The sequence below is a fragment of the Vipera ursinii genome (genome assembly GCF_947247035.1).
Source record: "Vipera ursinii genome assembly, chromosome: 3".
Taxonomy (NCBI): domain Eukaryota; kingdom Metazoa; phylum Chordata; class Lepidosauria; order Squamata; family Viperidae; genus Vipera; species Vipera ursinii.
This window is the reverse complement of record NC_139516.1, coordinates 191,473,070-191,489,263: the sequence shown is the minus strand read 5'-3', so window position 1 is coordinate 191,489,263 and position 16,194 is coordinate 191,473,070.

Here is a 16,194-nt window from a genome sequence, read left to right as displayed (position 1 = left end):
GGTCTTCAGATGTGACCAGTGCTTCTTTAGGTTTGAGAGAAGGTCTTGAGTGGCATTGTATAATGCCACCTTTCCACACAGGGCACGAACGATTAGTTCTTTAGAACCATAAGATGCATTAAAAAAAACTTTCATCATGTTATTTGAAACAGGATCAATGTAAAATACATTAATGGTCAGGAATTCATAATCTTGTCCACATTTTCTATTGGTGGCTTCCCTGCAATAAGTAAATCAACTTATGAGACAAAAACGTTTGTAGATCATTACTCCAGTCCCTAGAGTACATCAGTGGATACAGAGGATACAAAAGCCTAAAAAATATAATCTCCCCAAAGTGGTTCACTGCAGTCTCTGGATGAATAGAAGCACTGCTCTTCACTAATAGCTGCTAAAGCCAGATGGTGAATTTTATTTCTTGATCTAATGCTGGGCATGAATAAAATAGTTGTAAATTACTGAAGAAAGACTGAAAAATAAGCTGTTGCCTTCTGCACACTAACTTGGGATATGGCCAGAATATTTTTAAGTGATGCAAATAAGCAAAGCCACTGATTTTATGCAGTTACAGTAACTGAGCATTCCTAAAGATATATATATATATCTTTTAAAAAATCACACAAATATGAGCTGTCACTGTTGTGACTACTGCCTGTCAATGGCCTTCGGTTCGGTTAGATTTGTCCCATGTGTGGGGCCTAGCAAGGTAATCTAAATAGTTAACAATCATTAATCATATATATATATATATATATATATATATATATATATATATATATATATATATATATATATATATATATATATATATATATCTGTATCTCTACTAGTCAGCAGCTTTAAATGATTCTATGCTATCTATCTAGTTATGTTTGATATGCAGTTGCTGAACATACGTGAAGCTGGTTTCTTTGTGCATGGTCTTGGATTCTGGAAGAATCTTGCAGCTAACCTGTCTTATTGAATTCCCAAATACAAGTAGGACATTCAAAATCTGTAAAACATTTTGATCACTCAGCTGTCCTTAAAGTCCTATATAGGAAGAACTACTCAGAGACACAAAGTCTCTGTTGCTCTAGATGTGTAGAAACAACAGAACAAGCACTTTTCCAGTGCCTATATTATAGACATTAGTGGTAGCTTGATTTTACTATTACTGTATAAATTTACAGGGTACATAGGAGAATTCTATGCCTCCCTGCTGCTTTCAGATACCAGCCCTGCTCCAGCATATAATATTGCCAGGTTAAGGTAGTAGCACTTAAAACTCATCGGACAGCTCATTATTATAAACTGATTTATATTATCATAGATTCAATTTCTTTATGTTCATTCATTGTTATTTGCTTTAGATTTTTGTTTTTATATCTATTAGATTTGTATATAATTTTATTTTGTTGGTTTTGGGGTTTGTTTTTGTTTTGTTTTTTGCTTCTTGTACCCCACCCTACTTATACTGGTCATTGACCATAATAAAAGTTTGATTGGATTGGATTGGATTTGGCCCAATAGCTCTCCAATAAGGAAGTGCCATTTTTCATGGAAAAGTTACACATCTTCTTCAATGCTCCATAACAGTATAAAACCTTTTGAAAAGAAGTTTCACCAGAAGGCAAAGATACCCAGGTTAGTTTCCTACAGTATTGGAATTTCAGGTCACACTTTCAGAGAAGTAGAGATCAAATTCTATTATTAGGTAAAGGTAAAAGTTCCCCCGCACATGTGTGCTAGTCATTTCCAACTCTAGGGGCCGGTGCTCATCTCCGTTTCAAAGCCGAAAGAGCCAGCGCTTGTCCGAGGACGTCTCCGTGGTCATGTGGCCGGCATGACTAGACACCAAAGGCGCACAGAACACTGTTACCTTCCCACTGTAGTGGTCCCTATTTTTCTACTTTCATTTTACGTGCTTTCGAACTGCTAGGTTGGCAGAAGCTGGGACGAGTAACAGGCGCTCACTCTGCTACGCGGCACTCGGGATTCGACCCGCCAAACTGCCGACCTTTGGATCGACAAGGTCAGCGTCTTAACCCACTGAGCCACCGTGTCCCTAATTCTATTATTACACAAGCCCAAACCCAGAAATCTGCCTTTTGCCTGAATTAATCCTGTGCCTGGTTAGAAACTGTTTCCATGAATAATTCAAAACTTGGTACTTTGTAGAAATAAAGCATTTACTGACAATGAATGGAAATGTCAAAGTGACTAATTAAGCAGCAAAGGCTAAAAATACTTTTTATTTCCAAGGGATGATAATGACTGGTTCTGAACCATCATACCAAGACTTCTGCTTTTCTTTTCTTTTTTCTAAGGGAACTATCATAAAAGGAAGCCCACTTAAGGGACTGCGACATCACCCATGATCTTTCATAACAACAGCAATTATAAAATTTGACAGATTTAAAAGACCAGAAACTGTCATGCTTTCATAGTCAAGGTGGCTGGTCTGGGCCAGAATTCATAAGTCTGGATAAAGGCATATGTCAGAGAAATAAATCACTCGGCTCCATTTCTTGTCAAAGAAGCCAGTTAAAACTAATTGTTGCTTGAACAAACTTCAAGAGAAGGGCTGCACAGAAAAGGTGACCAAAGCTATGGTGACTGAGCAGCTTGACCCAACATATGTATTTTTTCTTTTTCTTTTTTGGATCCTTTGAGATCTTCAGTCCAATGGAATCCATAGTTATATGTTGTCAGCTATGTCGTCCAAGCTATGGTTCTTTGTTTTTAAAGAATAGACAGAGGATATTCCTCTTCATCTGACTCCTGCCCCCTTTGTTCTATAGAAATGTAAAATGTTGACTATTTATTCTTAATATATTATTTTTCTTATTGTTCTCTGGTTTATTTATGAAGGGTCTTGGAAATACAGGAATATAACAGGATATAAATTTAATAACGCACATTCAGTGCTGATAAATCAGTCCTACGAAAAGTGCCAACCGTAAAAGAGAAAGAAGAATGTGTCCCTTGTCTTTATGGTTGTGAGGAGATGATGGAAGATTGTAAGGATATTTTGATTCTCTCGTGAGATGGGGAAGTTGGCTAGGCTGAAACTCCCAGAAAGCCTGAACTGCAGTTTTTCCTGAGGGGCCATCAGAGGCAGACTCAGCTTTGGAAGTGACTGACAAACTCTTCTTTGTCACCTAACTCCAATTAGGGATTATTTAGACCAGACATGTCAAACTTGTGGCGTCATGTGATGTCGCGTGAAGTATCGGAGCTTTTTCCCCATTACCAGCGATGGGATGGGTGTGGTTTCATCATGATGCATCTGGCCTGCAGGCTGGCAGTTTGACACCCCTGATTTAGGCCATTGCAGACCTGTACCTGTTTCATACAAGTCATCTCAGATTATGGCTCACGGCAGACAGGTGGTTCCACCTGTTCAGCCACCATGATGAACCTGCATCTAGATTACCTCAAAGTTCTTGGGGAAAAAATGATTCCACAAGATTGAAAGTACAGGGGTTAAGGCAAAGAAGAACTGAAGTTTAACATCCAGCTTAAGTTTTTAGACATTGCCAGAATGATGTGGAAAAATATATAGATCTTTCCGTTGCTGGTAATAAAATGCATAGCTAATGTGTCTCTGAGAAACTGATCTCTTCCATTACCTGTCATTAATATAGCTACTTGACTGTCCTGGAATATTATTTCCAGAAAGCACTATCTGGAACATCTAACATTCTCAGCTACCAGTACTTCACATTTTCCATTATTTGTGCTACAATATCAATGCAGACTTTTCTGGCCTGCTGTGAAGAGTTCACAATTAGCAAGGTACATCAGTTCTGCTAGCCTCCAGCTGATTATTATATATTTTAGCCCATATCTGCTAAAGGTTTGGTTGTAAATGATGATGTCTGCAGTTTAATTTGGCTTGCCAGCCACTATAACCATTCGCATCTTCTGAGTTTTATTTTTATTTCTTAAAAGAAACAAAATAGTGCCCATTAACATCAATTTTTTCTTTGCATAACGTCAAGTCTCCTGGTGAAGACATGGAAATTATTTTCTATTGCCTTCTTGAGGGATCTTTCAAACTTCCCAGGCTAGCCTACAGCTCTAGTAATCCTGGTATTTCTGGTATTACTTCTTCTAGTATGTCCTTCACTAAGTGCATCCCTAGTGAACTTTTGGGGTTCAATCAAAGTTGTTTAAGTGCCTCTACCTACAGGCCCCCTCAGCAGCACCTTAGGATTTTACTATTTTTATCAAAATGAGAAATGCAGTGTTGTGCATTGTACCACAAACTCCCTGGCCTTGGAGTAAGCTTGCAACTGTCAATCTTCTGATTGGTGAACTCAAAATCAAGGAATCTTTGAAATGCCATAAAAAATAAAACTTTACTGAGTACACATCTCAGAACTGAAGAAGTAAAACCAGCTATGATTTTCCCACATGAAAATCTGCCTAGTTAACAATAGTTTCCCTTAACCCTTAACACCCACCAAGTGTTCATGTTGCCCAATCATATGTCTTTGGTTTATTATGAGAAGGTCCACTTCTCCAACAAACAACTGCATTAATGACCTAGGCATTCTTGTAGGCTCTCACAGTCTATGGACTCACGTTTCCTCATGATACTTTCTACCCCCTCCTCCCTCTTTCTGTGGCAAGTTGAGTAGCAATAGAAGTTAGCAGGCATCTTAGCAACTCAACCTTGACAGCAAAATTACATGGGTCACAAGACAGCTTTTGTCACTCTGATCTCTTTTGACCCATCTCATGGTTGCCAGTAGGACTCTTTGAAAAACAATTGCCATCTTCTCCATTAAAAAGCCCATTCTGCATTCAGTTCATTTGCATATATGATCTCTGTCATCTGAGGACCAAATCACCCTTACAACCACCTTCTTGATCATTTGAGAGAAGATGCTTACAAGGGCAACTTGTTCAGTTCTACTTTCTCTGACAGGAACAGAAGTAATTTCTTTTTTTATTTTCATGCGCAAATTAGGAATCTTTGTTTTATGTCCAATGACCCTGACTTTAAATCATTCTCTTTGTAGCTTATATTGTACATTTTGTCTCATGTTGGCACCACCCCTTCTAATTCTCAGCAGGTCTTCCACAGGTTGGCAAGCTTTCTGGGGTGTCTTCTTCTCTGCTTGTGTCCCCATTTTGTCTCCTCTCCTCTCCTCTCCTCTCCTCTCCTCTCCTCTCCTCTCCTCTCCTCTCCTCTCCTCTCCTCTCCTCTCCTCATCTGTTCATTGTCCTGTGACTGGCAACAACTGCCACTTCTGCTACCAGCTATGTGATCAGCTTGTGTTGGCCAGTCAGGTCACGCCATTGTAGCCCTGAGTAATTTTAAATAAAATATTTTGCTCAAGAAATAAGCCAATCATGGCATTGCTAGGAGAAAGGCTAATGACTGCTGTGACTTATTTTCTTGTCTGCACATATTCAGAGGAAGAATTTCAAAGCTTCTGTATTTAGTCTTAGAATGCTGAGTAATTCCTTTTTTTCAATGAGGTTTTACTCCTGAGTACAGCACCTCATCAACAGTGGTATCAGGGAAAGGCATTGCAAGGTGGGAGGACCAGTTCATGTCCCAATCAAAACCCAGAATAGTTGTTCAGGTCAAAGTGAAGTTATTTTAGTTCATATAGTCCAGTATACTACTCTGTGTCCTTCAAACATATTCGTTACCAACAGAACAGCTTAAAGTAGCCTTTCTCAACTTATTACCCTTCAAATATATTACAGTGGAACGTCCATTAGCATAATCTACTGGCTGAGAATTCTGGGAGCTGTAGAACAGAACAGTACAGAACAGAACAGAACAGAATAGGAAGGGACCTTGGAGGTCTTCTGGTACAGCCCCTGCTCAAGCAGGAGAACCTATACCATCTCAGACAAGTGTCTGTCTAGCCTCTTCTTAAAAATCTCCAGTGATTTCTGGGGGCAAGCTGTTCCACTGGTTAATTGTCCTCACTGTCAGGAAGTTTCTCCTTAATTCCAGGTTGCTTCTCTCTTTGTTCAGTTTCCAGCCATTGTTTCTTGTCCTGCCCTCTGGAGCTTTGGTGAATAACGTGACCCCCTTTTCTTTGTGGTAGCCCCTCAAGTACTGGAATATTGCTATCATGTCTTCCCTATTTCTTCTTTTCTTTAGACTAGCCAGACCTGAGTTGTGCATCCATTCTTCATATGTTTTAGTCTCCAGGCCTTTGATCATCTTAGTTTCTCTTCTCTGATTTTTTTCCCAAACTCTCAACATCTTTTTTGTGATATGGTGACCAAATTTAGCTGCAGTATTCCAGGTGTGGTCTCCCTACGGTTTTATAAAGCAGTACTAATATTTTGCATGATCTTGATTCTATGTCTCTGTTTATACAACCCAGGATTGTATTAGGTTTTTTTGGCTGCTGCTGCACACTGCTGGCTTATGGTCAAGTGACTCCAAGGTCCCTCTCACAGTTACTGTTTTTAAGCCAGTAGCCTAACTTATCTGAAAACCATTAAGTAGGCAACACCTGAGCTAATCCAATCTTGTTTTTATTTACTGGCTAGAGTGCTTTGTGGACTTCAGTATCTATTTTTGCCACAGAACTGTATTCTAAGCAGAAGAGTCTAGAGCAGGTATGTCTGATCTTAGCAACTTTAAGAGTTAGGACTTCAACTCCCAGAATTCTGCAGCCAGCCATTCCTCATGCTGGGTGGGGAATTCTAGGAGTTGAAGCCCACAAGCTTTAAAGTTGCCAAGATTGGACACCCCTGGTCTCGAGGGAAGAGAACCTTCACACTCATAGATATATCTCATTGATCCCAGGCATTGGAAGGTATCTAAGAAGTCTTTGCTATTCAGATATTCCACCTAGACATTTATGTCACATAATTATTTTGTGCTAAAATCAGTGCTCAACAGCCTTTTTCAGGACTAAATCAGGGAGCTGTTAAAGAACACAGCATGTAAGCTATTCAGCACAGTCCTGAAAGGTGAATCATACCATAAAAACATCTGCAGTTGTTTTGCAAGCAGATCGGAAGATGCTGCTACATTTTTTAATAAAATGTCTTTGTAAAGAGGATTAAAATGAGAAAGTGGCTCCAGCTGTCATGAATTCTCTGATTCTGATGTTTTTTCTGTAATATTTTCTATAATGCAAAGATGTTTTCAGTTCCTGCTTTAGGCACCCAGGATTCCTCCATGATTATTCTCATCCACAGATGGAACAATCTTGATACAACTGAAATAGTCCTTTTTCAGCGCATTAAAAAACAACAACAGACAAATCCACTATGGCCACTGCATTTACTTTTTTGACCACATCCTATGAACACCCTTTCCACAGTTCTAGATGGAGAGAGAACATGTTATAAATGAATGGTAGTTGATTTATCAAAGTTAGGGAGGGTAAGGTAAGGGATGAGGGTAAGGTGTAGGGCAGTGTTGGCGAACCTATGGCACGCGTGCCAGAGGCGGCACTCAGAGCCCTCTCTGTTGGCACGCGCGCTACTGCTGCCAACAGCAGGTCCTTCAGGCCACCACTGCCGCCCGGAGCAGGAGCCCCACCCAGCACAAAGGAGACAAAGCAGCTGACTAGCAGAATTTTTTGTGCTTTAATAGAAAATGGATAGGCTGCAAGATTTATCAACTTTGAACAGCTTAGGGCTAACTTAGGGCAGTTAGTTTGGATCAATGTATTAGTAATAGTAATACGTTTGCTTATTTTTGCATGCCAAGGTGATCCTTATCATTATTATTGTTGCAACTAATTTTTATTTATTGTGCTAAACTGATGGCAGGAAGCCCTTATACAAGGCATGTAGGTGCTCCCCATCTGTTCTTGTAGACCTGTACAGCAAGCCATAAATTAGATTGGTAGAAGATTGTGTCGAACACTTGACTGTTGATTGATGTGTGACAGTCTCCTGCCCCCAAACACAGGTTACCTAATGGATTTTAGTTGTACTAGAAGACATTTAAAGCCACCCTAACATCTTATCTTTCTCACTCCCCTGCTGTACATGGTTATTTTGCAGAGGTATTCCTCCAGCTCCATACCAAACAATGAAGTCAGCTAGTAGAACAAAATGACCGACCTAGCATGCTTCTCAAGCTACAGTCTTGTAATGATGGATCATATAAATGGAGATTCATACAGAAGTACATAAGGATTGAGAACATCTCCCTTCAGCTATTTTCAAAAAACTAACTTTTGTATTAAACATTTGTTCTAATTCTTGAGTCCTCAGACTAGCTGCAACAAAGACTAAGATTTCAATTTTTTATTTCTTTATTTATTAAAAGTATATGCTGCCCTTCTCACCAATAAGATGACTCTTAATCTTCTACACATTTACCAAGAGACCTATGGGACATAATAAGTCAAAATCAGAATAGAATAGAGTTGGAAGGGACCTTAGAGGTTTTCTAGTCCAACCCCCTGCTCAAGCAGGAGACCCTGTACCATTTCAGACAAGTGACTGTCCAGTTTCTTCTTAAAAACCACCAGTGATGAAGCACCCACAATCTTTGATGTCCAAGTCTTACATCCAAGTCAGATGTCCCCAATCTCTTCAACTCTTCCACTCCTTCATGAAGTTTCAGATTATTTCTTAACCCACAAACATTTTTATATGAAAATAAACTAGCTCTGGTGGACACAGTGTTTAGCAGCACACTGGGTGCTATATCAAAAAATCTTGGATGGCACTTAGAAAATCTGCACAATGACAAAATTTCCATCTGTCAATTACAAAAGGCCACACTGCTTGGATCCAGATATATAGTGTTGTTGTTAATTTCGAAGTTGTGTCCGACCCATTGCGACCCCATGGACAACATTGCTGCAGGCCTTCCTGTCCTCTACCATCTTCTGGAGTCCATTTAGGTTCACGCCTACTTCTTCAAGATATATACTACCCTGATATATTGTGACATCCTAGATCCATGGGAAGAACTTGCTGCGTATGAATGCTGACACCAGTTAAAGAACTGGCAGCTTTGATTTCACATTGTTGTACATATAGTAAAAATAATAACTAAGGTAATCCTCAACTCACAACCACAACTGAGCCCAAAATTTCCATTTCTAAGCAAGACAGCTGTTCAGTGAGTTTTGCCTCACTTTATGACCTTGCTTGCCACACTTATTAAGTGAATCACTGCAGTTGTTTAGTAACAAGGTTGTTAGGTGAATCTGGCTTCACCATTGATTTTGCTCATTAGAAGGTCTTAAAAGATGATCACGTGACCCTGGGACACTGCAACCGTCATAAATCCAAGTGTCTGAGTTTTGATCATGTGACCATGAGGATGCTGTAATGGTCGTAAGTATGAAAGCAGTCATAAGTCACTTTTTTCTGTGCCACTGTAACTTTGAATAGAACTAAATGAATGGTTGTAAGTGAAGGAATACTGTAATAAGAGCCTTGAATAGTCCCATCTATTTGGGGGGCCTGATATTGACCACTTTGTGGAACCCTGGCCTAAGCCCACAGGACTGTGCTCCATGGTCTTAAAATTCAATAGAGGAAGAAGAGCTACTTCTACTAATGGCCTCCCGGTCCAGCAGTGCCTTTCAACCATGGCCAACCAGAAACCTAGGGAAAACTTATATACAGGTGAAAACATCATATATACACTGGACTCCACTGAATCCAGGAAATGATAACTGCTAAGCTCTTCAAATGTTAAATGAACCTAAAAGGAAACAATATGAATTTCACAATAATTAATTTGTGCATATATTTCCTTTAAAGCATATTTATGTGGCTGAAGAAACCCATCAGGGCCATTCTCTTGTGTTAACAGGAGTCTACATTTTAACTAATGGCTGTAATAGCTAATTATTTTTGTTTAACTGTAACACAAGAGATATATTTGTTGTTGAAAGAGATCAGACAACAGACCTCTTGAAAAAAAACCACAGGATTTTCATCAAGAGAAAAATAGCTTTGCTTTTTGAGTGTGTGTTGTTTTGGGGATAGATTTTGTCTTGAAACCTGGGACCACTAGAAAAACTAAATAGGAGTGGAGATGTCGGGAGATTGCTCTTACTTCATTTTGTTCTGTTTTATGAAACTAGTTATCTATGTTATTGTTCCCTTTCTCTGTTGGAATAGTTTATAGATTTTAATAAGATAAACTAAGAAAGATAAGGGGTGTGTGTAAACAAAGTAAAAATTAATTCATTTCTGGAAACGGTTTATTTTTCACAAAGTTTCTGTCAATCTCCAGTACAATAAAGCTAGTTCTAGGAGAAAGATTATTAGAGATATGGATCAATTTCAGTTTTGCATCTTCTATGGAGACATCATCCAATATTCTTCACATAGGCACGTCGTGTGATTCATAATAAACATCCTCCTCATGCTTCTCATACATTCTTAAAAATCTGTATTAATCTAAAGTTCATGCTCTCTAACAACAAAAAAGGTCCAAGTTCTATTAAGACATGGACCTTCTTTCAACCTCCAGATGGCAGAGTTACTTAGCATTTTCAAAGACGCAGCATCTTTGTGTGAAATATATCATTCACTGCAATGAAAGAATAACAGCCAGCATATTTCATCAGGTGCTTTTTGTAACAGTCAGTCAATCAGAACAGACCTGGAAAGGACCTTGCAGTTCTTCTGGTCCAACCACCTGCTCAAGCAGGAGACCCTATACCATTTCAGACAAGTGACTGTTCAGTCTCTTCTTAAAAACCTCCAGTGATGAAACACCTACAACGTCTGAGGGCAAACTGTTCCACTGGTTAATTGTCCTCACTGTTAGGAAGTTTCTCCTTAGTTCCAGGTTGCTTCTCTGCTTGATTAGTTTCCATCCATTGTTTCTTGTCCTGCTTACAGGTGCTTTGGTAAATAAGTTGACCCCTTCCTCTTTGCGGCAATCTCTCAGATACTGGAATACTACTATCATGTTACCCCTAGTCTTTCTTTAGACTAGCCAAACCCAAATCCTGCAACCATTCTTCATATGTTTTAGTCTCCAGGCCTTTAATCATCTTAGTTGCTTTTCTTTGCACTTTTTCCAAAGTCTCAACATTTTTTTTGTAATGTGGTGACCAAAACTGGATGCAATATTCCAGGTGCAACCTTACTAAGGCTTTATAAAGTGATACTAATATATCACATGATTTTGATTCTATGCGTCTGTTTATACAACCAAGAATTGTATTAGCTTTTTTGGCTGCTGCCAAACATATTTAAGTGATTGTCCACTAGGTCCCTCTTATAGTCACTGTTTTTGAGCCAGGTTTCGCCTAATCCATATTTGTACCTCTGGGTTTTCCTGCCTAAGTGTAAAACCTTGCTTTTATCCACATTAAATTTCATGTTGTTGGATAGGGCCCATTGTTCAAGTCTGTCAAGATCTTTTTGGATCCTGAGCTTGTCTTCTGGGGTATTGGCTATTCCTGCCAGCTTAGTGTCATCTGCAAATTTGATGAGTTCCTCTTCTATTCCCTCATCTAAGTCATTTATGAAGATATTGAAGAGTACTGGGCCTAAGATGGAACCCTGTGGCACCCAACTGCTTACTTCCCTTCATGTAGATATAGTACCATTAAGGACTACTCCTTGAGTACGGTTTGTCAGCCAGTTACAAATCCATCTCGTGGTGATGCTGTCTATCCCACATTTTTCTAGTTTACCAAGAAATAGGTCGTGGTCTACTTTGTCAAATGCCTTCCTGAAGTCTAAGTATACTATATCCACAGCATTTCACTTGTCTACTAATTTAATCACTTTGTCAAAGAATGAAATAAGATTGGTTTGGCATGATCTCTTTTTAACAAACCCATGCTGGCTTTTTGTTATAACTTTATTTGTTTTGAGATGTTCGCAGATCTGTTTTTTGATTATCTTTTCCAGTATCTTCCCAGGTATTGATGTTAGGCTGATTGGTCTGTAGTTTCTGGGCCATTTTTGTTTGTTTGTTTGTTTTCAAGATGGGAACCACATCAACTCTTTTCCAATCTCAGGTCATTCTCTGGGGTTCCAGGATTTTTTTAAAGATATGCTACAATGATTCTGAGACAGCATGTGCCAGCTCCTTTAGAACTCTGGGATGTAAACCATCAGGTCCCGGTGATGTGTATTATCAAGATCAGACAAGTATTCTCTAACCATTTTCTTGCTTTTAAAATTTTTATTTCTACTCTGTTTTTTACAGTTAGATTTTGGTAGGTTGGGCTATAGTTTCTTTTTGCGTGAAGACTGATGCAAAGAATGAATTAGCAGCTCTGCTTTCTCTCTACTGCCTGTTACTTCCTTGCCGTCTTCTCTCTCTTTTTTTTATTGAAAAGTTTTACAATACATTTTATCTTTAACAATCCCTTCCCCCCTCCCTCCACCCAACCCTTCCTAACCCTCCCTATCCCTCCCCCCACCCCTTCCCCCCTCCCCCCTCCCCGACTTCCCAGAGCTAAATACAAGGTATAAAAGTAAAAACAATCATAAACAACCATATGTTAACAACAATAAACTATTAAGTCTATCACACTCTAGCTCATATAAAATGACTACAAGCAATACTAATATCACATCAAAACTTATACAAATGCTAAATGAAACTTTTTAGTCCCATATTTGTTCTGGATGTAATCAATCCACTTTTTCCACTCCATAATATAACGTTGTTGCGAATGGTCTTTCAAATAAGCCAAAATCTTTGCCATTTCCGCCAGGTCAGAAACTTTTAGAGTCCTTTCTTCTACAGTCGGCAGTTCCTCCTTCTTCCAATATTGACCTACTAAAAGTCTTGCTGCCGTAATTAAGTTCAACATCAACTTATTGTCCACAACAGTAGTATCCATAATTATACCCAATAAAAACAATTGCGGACAAAACTTTATCCTTTGCTTGAATATCTTCTGCATATTCCACCAGATTTTAATCCAAAAAGCTCCGTCTTCTCTCTTTAGAAGACCATTTTCTTGACTTTTCTTTTTTGTTATTTATATGTTGAAAGAACCTTTTTTTATCTTTGACTTTTGTTGAAGTCTTTGTTCATTCCGAACCTTACCTTTCCTGACTTCATCTTTGCAGATTTGGGCTACATGCAGGTATTCTGCCCTAGTTATGTGTCCCTCTTTCCATTTTTTTGTACTTGTCATTTTTGTCTTTCAGTTTATCAGAGAGATCTTTGAGCAAGCAGTGTTTTCTGCTCAATGTCTCTCTATAAATAAATAAACTAAACCAAGGCCCTTCCTCCCTCCCTCCCTCCCTCCCTCCCTCCCTCCCTCCCTTCCTTCCTTCTCTTCCTTCTCTTCCTTCTGTTTGTATCAACCATCCAGCTGGTGAATTCAACATTGAAGAAACTCTAGGTCCTTGAGGTGCCATAAGAGATAATCTTGGCACTGAAGAAGTAAAATCAACTCTAGTTTTCCCACGTGAAAATCTGGTTAGTTAACAATAGCTTTTCACAACTCCCACCCACCATGTGTTCACATTGCCCAATCACATTCTTTCTGTTTGTTATGAGAAGAGTCCACTTCTCTGTCAGACATCTGCTTTTGATAACCTTAGATCTCGTAGTCCATGGACTGTCTTCTTGAAACTCCGGTTTCTTTCCCAGGCTCTCCCTCACCCCTGTTTCTATGGCAAGGTGAGTGGGAATAGAGGTTAGTAAGCATCTTAGCAATTCAGCCTTGACATGCTAACCCCCTGGAAAAGAAGGTAGACATAAGGAAACAATAAGTACATGTATTCAAACATTCAAACATCATCACCTTGGACATTGCGGGTATTTCTCTTAAAACTTCCGTATAATCTATCAGCTGTAACTTTTGGCTAATCTATCAGCTGTAACTTGTGGCTTTTACCCACTCTGCATCAGCTAAGGAATAGACTCTCCACAGGACTAGGTACTATAATTTTCCCCTAGAAATCCTTGAGTCTAGTATTTTCTTAATTTCATAATGCTTCTCCCCTTCCACCAGCATAGGAGGAGGGGGTTTCTCTGCCTCTGGTCTTAAGCTGGACTTTTTGAATGGTTTCAACAAGCTGCAATGAAAACTGGATGAACTCACTTCAATTATTTTGGTAACCGTAACTCCACAGTTACTAGATTTATAACTTTCATGATTGGGAAAGGTCCTATGCATTTAGGACTCAATTTTTTGCAAAGCTGCCTTAGCTTGAGGTACTTAGTAGACAGATACACCTGGTCCCCAATTCTAAAACTCTCTTGGGGAGCCCTCTAATATGCCTTTCTCTTTCCCAGAGTCCATTTCCATCCCCTCACTTGATATGCGATATCCTAAATAGTCCAAGGTATTTTTGTGGAAGTTGCACTTGGGTAGTTTGGCATAGAGTTTGGCTTTCAGTAGCTTCTTCAGCACCTTCCTCACTAATTTCATGTGTTCTTCCATTGTCTCTGAGTAAATGAGAATGTCATTGAGGTAGACCAGGACCCCCTTGTATAGATGATCATGCTGCATGAACACTGTTGGTGCCCCCTGCAGTCCAAAAGGTATCTCCCTGAAATGGTAGCATCCCAAGGGGCAGTTAAAAGCAGTCTTCCATTCATCTCCCTTCTTGGTCCTCACACAATAATACACCTCTCTTAAATCCAAATTAATGAACACCTTCCCTTTGGACAGGCCTCCTTATTACTGCTTCAAAAGCCAATTATTTAGCAATATGTTTTTCAACCTTGTGAAAATTTCAGCTTTGATCAAAGATTCAAGGGTATTGCACATATGTACCATTGAATTATTTTTTTACTACAGACCACACAGATTTTCTCCATAATGATCTATTCTAACCTGGCCTTTCAAGTGTTTCAATTGTACATTTATCTCCACTGAGACTGGATTCACCCATTTTGTGGCTGGGTATCCTCTTCTTTTTTTCCCCATTTTTCCCAGCATTAAAGCCTTTTCCAGAAAGCTAGATCTTCACATGTGTCTGAAGTAGGATAACTTAAGCCTAGTCATAAAAAAAATGCTCCTAGTGATTCATCCTTTGAAACTATCTTTGCTCAATATAGATAGAATTAAAGGATGAATCACTAAAATGCCGCTTGGTGCGTGTGTGAAAGCCCTAATAAGCAGGCATATACATAGAATGAAGGCTACTGCTAAGTTTGTAAAGCCGCCCTGAGTCTTCGGAGAAGGGCGGGATATAAATGGAATTAAAATAAATATAAATAAAAATAAAACCTAAAGATTTTTTTCTTAAGAAATCAGGGTATCTCAAGAATTTATGAGTCTATTAAATTGATTTACATAAGCAATTGTCTCACCAGAACATAAGTTTTTCCCCCCATAATCTTATTGAAGTATTTTCTGGTCTTAAGACTGTGTGAGATAATATTGCCGTCTAAGTGAGGGCTAGGATCTGAATCCCCCTGTTCCTACTCTAGCATATTAAATACTACCATGCTGGTTGTCAATTTTTATTTTTATAAATTCATGTATACATACATATACATGATAAAAAGAACCACGAATTCTCTAAAGAAACATGTTTTATTTAAAGTCTTAAATACCATCGCCAGAATGAATTTGATTTACATTGATTGGTGTTCATCAAAAGGCCTAGTCTGCCTTTTCTCTCCCAACCTTGATTCCAGTTACTTTTAAAACAGATTATGTACAAGACAGCTGTGGTCACTGGAAGTATGCTATTTACATGACTAAATTATAAGCAGAGTTGCAGACATCTGAATATTAAAAAATACAATCAAAAATAAATACTGCATAATGACCAATACACATTTTCCATATGGTCGTGTCCTCCTTGTCTGAATTAGAAATATTTTTATAGGAATATGCATAAAGTGTGCACCAACTGCATATCACAGTATCAGGAAAAGAGTCATACACTTTAAAAATGTTTTTTTTTATTTTTAGGGATTAATGCATGTGTTAGTATTCATTGATTGCTCATACACAGGTGATTAACTTATTTCAGTCAATATGTTTTTACCAATCATCATTAACCTATACATAATCATGTAAAAGGTCAATTATCTTTCTTATCTAGGTAATTCTTTTATGAATGCAAAAGGGTTTGGTAAGTAAACAGAACTCCTGTCAACAAGAATTCCCCTTGGGGTGCAGGTGCTGTTTGAGATCACTGCAAGGGTACAATTCACCAAGCATTTTGACTGTATTAATTCCATTCGCATTCAATGGTACTCATGCATGGAACATGGGCAAACCTTGAAGGAATTCTGTCTGTTTGAAAATTGAACCATATAAAAGAAATGGCAGTATACCCATTTTTCCTTTTGCC